Source organism: Vulpes lagopus, chromosome 4 (assembly GCF_018345385.1).
Source record: "Vulpes lagopus strain Blue_001 chromosome 4, ASM1834538v1, whole genome shotgun sequence".
NCBI lineage: Eukaryota > Metazoa > Chordata > Mammalia > Carnivora > Canidae > Vulpes > Vulpes lagopus.
This window is the reverse complement of record NC_054827.1, coordinates 13,500,433-13,506,225: the sequence shown is the minus strand read 5'-3', so window position 1 is coordinate 13,506,225 and position 5,793 is coordinate 13,500,433.

The window sequence follows — 5,793 nt, the reverse complement described above, 5'->3', positions numbered from 1 at the left end:
TCATGATGGTATAAACTTCTTTCTTTAAAAAGAAAAATTTTTATTTCTACCAGAACAGAGCCCTTCTTTGATTAGAACTGTGATTCCCAAATTGTGAGCAGAAGCACCTTGGGGTGACTTCAGAGGCAGTGTGGGTTATTAAGTTTTTGAGGGACACACAGCTGGACACCACAGCAGCTACTACTATTAAGTTGTTTAGACCTAACTGCTTAATAAACACAATTGTTAGGTGTTTCTTTTGGCCTCAGGGCAGCAGAAATCAGGGAAATTTGGGTATCTCTCGATTAGAAATATTAGTGGACATAAAATATCAGATAACTGAGAAGTACTTATTTTGTGTAACCCTGTCATTTTATACAAGAGAAAACTGAAATACAGTACAGTTAAAATCTGAAATCTGGTGGATCCTAAACACTCAGCTTCCTGGCTCTCTTGCCAGGGCTGTCAGTCAAAAGATCTGATGAACTGGACGTCAGCTGAGGCTTCCATTCTTCCGCTGCTTTGCTGCCTCGCTGCTTTCTTGCCTGCAGATCCAAGCTATGAAGCCCCAGCTTGGCCATCCACCAGCTGAATAGCTCAAGCCAAGTTCCCCTGAACCTTAGCTTCCTCATTTGCAAAATAAGTGGGATGATGATGATTGCTAATAATAGGTAAAACTGAGTCACTTCCAGAATCAGTAGCAATATCGTAATTGACCATACCTTGTAAACTGCTCACCGCTTAATCAATTGTTGGTTGTCACTCAATAGTATTTAAACGTCTGTGTTACACACAGAGGAGGAAAAAGAAAACCCAGATCACCTCTATGTTTAAGAGGCTTATCTCTCCAGGAGAAATAGAAATGATTATAATAGAAATTGATAAATGTTGTGATGGAGGTAATGAGCAAGTATAAGGCCAAGTAGGGGAGAAGGTCCCCCTGAAGGGAATGGGAAGTCCTAGCATAAGAGGCAGGGCTTCAGGTGTGACCGGAGGGTGAAGAGGCAGTGGGTGGGGCAGCAGAGCAGGTTCCCACCCGGCGCAGCCTGGACCAAGGAAGAGGTGAAGGATGAGACTGCCTTCTGGCTGGCAGAGCATTCCACAGGGCTGGCGGGAGGAGGACGGGGCACGGGAGATGAAATTTTACAGATGGGAGACTAGCTGTGTGCACTGGATCCGGGCCGTTCAGGGCCTGGTATTGCTTCCAAAGCAGGACACAGCACCCTGAAAACTAGCGCAGTGCGCAGCTCCTCCTCCCGACCTCCACCCCAGGAGGAGGCTCTGGAAAGCTCCCCGGTTTTGAAGCCGACAGCAATGCTTTGAGTTGTGGGTGTTTCCTTTTCCTCGAGGCCGTTTCATTCTGTCACACATACTGTCACGAAGTGAATGTCATCTTCCTGTCAAATTCACCAAGACGCTAAGGAAGCTTTGGTGACCGTGCCTGCCTGTCCTCAGCCAGGCCAACCAGGAGGCGCCCTTGCACCCTTCCTCGGGGGCGACGATGGAAAGAGGATCCTATTGTGGAATTCGTGATCCAGGGGACCTCAGCTTTTGTGCCCCTTCCCTCCCAGTGCGTCACACAGGTAGCCCCCTTACCTGTGTGTCTCGGGACCACGGTGGGACAAGCGGTGGCTCCATCACACCCCAGAATGGAGATGGAGACGTTTGGGGGGGCGCTCGCTTTGCTGAACATACCGGAGGCAGCTAAGGTCCTGCTTGCGGGGCACACTGACCTTGGAGGAGTCCGGCTCTTTCCTCCAGAGGCGGAAGGGCTCTGCGGAGGCCCCTGCCTCCTGGAAGCAGGTGCTCCGAGCTGAGGGCCGGTGCGCATGCGTCATTCGCGCACCGCCTCTCCTCCTGCGCCTTGGGTGACCTCCCGTGCCCCCGAGGAGGCCCAGGGCCTCCAACAAGACGTTTTGAGACGTAGAGACACCGGAGTCACATAGTTTTATTACAGCATATTGTTGTAATAGTTGTGTCTTATGATTAGCTGTTGTTAATCTCCAGCTGGGCCTAATGTAGAAGTTAAACTTTATTACAGGAGTGAGTGCACACGAAAAAACAGTGTGTGTGTGAGGCTCAGTACTATTATGCACGGTTTTAGGCATTTCCCTGAGGTCTCAGAATGTGTCGCCGATGGATAAGGGAGGGCGGGGGCGGGGGGGGTGGGGGGTGGGACTTCTGTACTTGTCCCAAGCTGGGCAAAGCCTGGCTTCCAGAGCCTGTCAAGACAGAGGACTCCACTGACTTTTTTCTTTTTTTAAAAAGATTTTATTTATTTATTCATAAGAACCACACAGAGAGAGGCAGAGACACAGGCAGAGGGAGAAGCAGGCTCCCTGTGGGGAACCCAATGTGGGACTCCATCCTGAGACCGCGGGGTCACGCCCTGAACCACAGGCAGATAGATGGTCAAACGCTGAGCCACCTAGGCGTCCCATTCACTGACTTTTTAAAGAGATGTTGTCCAAAAAATTAAAAAATTAATAAAAAAAAAATAAAGAGATGTTGTCTTTTTTCATCTTGATCTTTCACATTTGTTGCTTCCTCTCAACATTGCGCACATTCGCTTTGGTGAGGCGTGACTAAACCGTAGGTGGATTCAGGCCTCAAAATCCCTGCGAGGAGCCAGGGTTCAAACCGATCAGAGGTGGGGGATGTTCCCTAGGTTCAAGGCACCACACAGCGGAGCATGTGGGATACGTAGCACCTTGCTCCCTCCTATGCTGCTGTCCTAGGAGCCTCTGTAGCTGGACTCTGAGAACTGCACTGCTCAGCCCCCTGGATTAAGCACTTCTTGATCAGAGAGTCGCTGCCCTAGTTTAATTATTATTTACTCCCTGTTTATTATTATTATATGCCAGATGTTGCATTAAATATGTTAATCCTCATAATAGACCTTTGCATTAAGTTCTATCATCATTAAAAAAAAAAAGTTCTATCATCACCTTTGAATTAAGTTGTACAATCACCACCATTTTACAGATAAGGAAACTGAGGCTTGTAGAAGCTAGATAGTTTCTCCTCAGTCACGTAGGCTGTAAGCGACGGAGTCAGGATTTGAGCGCAGGCCTCGCTGACTCCAAAGCCTCAGGTCCTCACTGGAGGGATGGGAGCAAGAAGAGAGGTTCTGCAGGAAGATTCCAGTGTCCTGACACTCCTGTGTGTATCCAAGATCACTGTGTGTGTGTTTGTCTCTCTTGATCCAGGATATATTAGTAGTAAATGGTTTTAAACCTCCTGACAGCAACAGTCAGAATGTACATAGGAATTAGTTTCAACCCAGTAACTTGACCTATATTCCCTCATGTCGTCATTGATACTTGAAAGATTATCAGGTACTTTCACATTCATGATTGCACTTGCTTCTCTAGAACTGAAATAGGTTAATGTGCTTCTTGAAATCAACATACAGATTTAGAAAAATTAGGTGCACACAATGTAAGACAATGTCCATTGAGGATACTTCTGCGCTGAAAGTGTTTGGTCAAACCATCAAGTTATGTCCAATTCTTCTCTGATAGAACTCTCTATGACTTAGAGGAGACTATGTCTGCTGTTCAGGAATGTGCTGGAGCTGGCTTATACTGGCTCATGAGAACCAGCAGTGCATAGCCCTTCCAAACTCTGTGTTCAGTGAAGTCATATCAAATGGTCATGAAAGAAGTATAAATACCTGGCTGTTAGTTTCCTAGGGTTGCCTTAGCAAAGTACCACCAGGTACCATAATTGAGAGTTACCAATTACTATGTTAAGTATTAATTATTATGTAGCATTATTTTCTTAACCAATGTAAAGATGTAACTAATTGATATTATCTTTATAATATCAATCATATACATGTACTATATTCTCTCTCTGGAGACCAGAAGTCAAGGTGCCAATAGGGCTATGCTTCGTCTGACATTCTGGGTAGAATCTTCCTTGTGTCTTCTTAGTTTCTAGTAGTGGCCATCAGTCCTTGGCATTCCTTGGTTTGTAGATACAGCTCTTCAATCTCCACCTGTGTGGGCCCTGGCATTCTCCCTGCGTGTCTATCTGCATCTCTTCCCTTCTTCTTATAAGGCCATCAGTAATATCGGATTAAGTGCACACCCTGCTCCAGTATGGAGCATCTATGATGACTCAATTTCCAAATAAGGTCACATTTGGAGGTACTGAGGGTCAGGACTTCAGCATATATTTTGGGAGGACACAATTAAACCCATAACACCATGGAAATCAGAAAATGCTACAAATCTGGGTGGGTTTTTTTTTTTTTTAAGTTGGTTTCCAGCGTAGCAGTGTGTTGGTCTGTCACATGACATCAGGAGAGGGCCACTCAATAATATCACTTTTCCATGGGAATTTTCATTAGAAATCTCTTCATACTCCAAATAGACTATATTACCCTCCCTGGTAGAGTAAGGATTCAAGGTGGAAGCATGCTTGTTGGGATTTATCAGCCATTTCTTAGCCCTTTAAAAATTTCTTGTATGAATTTCTATTGTAAAAAAAATTGAAAAATGTAGAAAAGCAGGAAGAGAAGTTAAAAATAAATCATTCATAGCTTCATCAAGCAAAAAAAAAACTATCATTAATTCTTGATACATTTTCAAAATGTTTTTGGGACATTTTTTGCTATTTGTATTTCTCTTTTTCTGCCTAACCTGTTTGAATGCTTTGTTCTCTCTTCTGCATGCCTTTTATTTGATAAATTTTAAAGATGTATGAGTAATAATACCTGAAGGTGGCATTCCAGTTATAAAAATCACACTGTAATATTAAGCAAAATCTGTCTTGACTGTCACCCCCAATCCCAATCCTCTCTCTGGAGGTAGACACTGTTACAGGTCTTAAGCGAATTCTTCTAGACCTTTTAAAATACATTTTTTATGCATACACTTCTTGTTCATATAAGTGATATAGTTTTTTTTTCACAGACATAAACCATAGCACACTATGTACTTTATCACACAGCTTACTTCTCCCTTTCCTTCCTCCCACTAAATTGTCCTTGAGAATTTTTTGTGTCAGATTTCACTTGTTCTCTTTGATTGCTGCAATATATTTTTACTCTATAGATATGCTATAATTTGGTTTTCTCCTAATGCTGATTTATACGTTGTTTTCAATAGTTCCTTGTACATACCTCTTTGTGTACAAGTGCTACTCTAGGATAGATAATAAGAAGCAAAGTTCTGAGTTGAAGAATATTTAAAATTTTAATTGACAACTTTCCTTGAAAACAATACCAATACACCCTTCCACCAACAGTGTAAAAGAGGATCCATTTCTCCACATTCTAACCTATGTGGGATATTCTATTCTTCTAAAAGTTTGTCTAGGTCACTGGAAACTTGATCACAGCTTCTGCCCAGCTGGAGGAATTCATAGTTTTCAGTGATTTGAACTCAGCCTTTCCCTCCCTTGATACAGATAAGTGAGAGTTAACTACTACTATTTTACATATTTTGTAATTATTTACTATGTTGTATTATTTTCTTTTTTAAAAATATTTCATTTATTCACTTTAGAAAGAGAGAGAGAGAGAGAGCACGCGCGCACAAGTAGGGAGAAGAGCAGAGGGAGAGGGAAGCTGACTTTGTGCTGAGCCCGGAGCCCAATGTGGGGCTCAATCCCACAATCCTGAGATCATGACCTAAGCCAAAATCAAGAGTCGGATGCTTAATCAACTGAGCCATACAGGTGCTCTTTATTAATTATTTTCTTAAACCATATAATAATGTAACTAATTAAAATTATAAAGATAACATCAACACCACTAATGATGAACTATAAATAATTGAAGAAATAAAAATCACAAGTCAGTGG